Source organism: Bison bison, unplaced genomic scaffold (genome assembly GCF_000754665.1).
Source record: "Bison bison bison isolate TAMUID 2011002044 unplaced genomic scaffold, Bison_UMD1.0 scf7180017864285, whole genome shotgun sequence".
NCBI lineage: Eukaryota > Metazoa > Chordata > Mammalia > Artiodactyla > Bovidae > Bison > Bison bison.
In genome coordinates this window covers 2,370,352-2,371,814 of record NW_011494857.1, presented here as the reverse complement: position 1 = coordinate 2,371,814, position 1,463 = coordinate 2,370,352, and positions in this window count along the sequence as shown.

The window sequence follows — 1,463 nt, the reverse complement described above, 5'->3', positions numbered from 1 at the left end:
GGGCATATGTACTGTAGTTATTCTCAGCAAAGATAAAGATTAAAATTCCAGACTTACAAAACATAGGCAATCCTTATTAAGGAGAGAGAGAGTTGTAAATAATCACTTTTACCATATGGTTCATAAAAAGGAAGAGTGTACTTATCACCGTATAGAAAAACTAACGAAGGAAATGCCTGGATTCCCTAGCCCCCACCCCCTCCACCCAATTCCTGAATATTCAGGAATTAATAAGGAACAGAGAATTCCTGACAGATCCAAAACAACACACAGGAAGCCTCCTGTTCAATGCTTCCTGACAGGACCAGATGCCATGATCTTACTTTTCTGAATGTTAAGTTTTAAACCAACTTTTTCACTCTCCTCTTTCACTTTCATCAAGAGGCTCTTTAGTTCTTCTTCTCTTTCTGCCATAAAGGTTGGTGTCATCTGCATATCTGAGGTTACTGATATTTCTCCCAGCAATCTTGATTCCAGCTTTTGCTTCTTCCAGCCCAGCGTTTCTCATGATGTACTCTGCATATAAGTTAAATAAGCAGGGTGACAATATACAGCCTTGAGGTACTCCTTTTCCTATTTGGAACCAGTCTGTTTTTCTATGTCCAGTTCTAACTGTTGCTTCCTGACCTGCACACAGATTTATCAGGAGGCAGATCAGGTGGTCTGGTATTCCCATCTCTTGAAGAATTTTCCAGTTTGTTGTGATCCACACAGTCAAAGGCTTTGACATAGTCAATAAAGCAGAAGTCAATGTTTTTCTGGAACTCTCTTGCTTTTTCGATGATCCAACGGATGTTGGCAATTTGATCTCTGGTTCCTCTTCCTTTTCTAAATCCAGCTTGATATCTGGAAGTTCACCTGGCTGGGAGAATTCTGAGTGTTACTTTACTAGCGTGTGAAATGAGTGCAATTGTGCCATAATTTGAGCATTCTTTGGTATTGCCTTTCTTTGGGATTTGAATGGAAACTGACCTTTTCCAGTCCTGTGGCCACTGTTGAGTTTTCCAAATTTGCTGGCATATTGAGTGCAGCACTTTTACAAGATTCGAAATAACTCAACTGGAATTCCATCACCTCCACTAGCTCTGTTCGTAGCGATAGTTCCTAAGGCCCACTTGACTTCGCATTCCAGGATGTCTGGCTCTAGGTGAGTAATCATACCATTGTGATTATCTGGGTCGTGAAGGTCTTTTTTGTATAGTTCTTCTGTGTATTCTTGCCACCTCTTCTTAATATCCTCTGCTTCTGTTAGGTCCACACCATTTCTGTCCTTTATTGTACCCATCTTTGCATGAAATGTTTCCTTGGTATCTCCAGTTTTCTTGAAGAGCTCTCTAGTTTTTCCCGTTCTGTTGTTTTCGTCTGTTTCTTTGCATTGATCACTGAGGAAGGCTTTCTTATCTCTCCTTGCTGTTCTTTGGAACTCTGCATTCAAATGGGTATATGTTTCCTTTTCTCCTGTG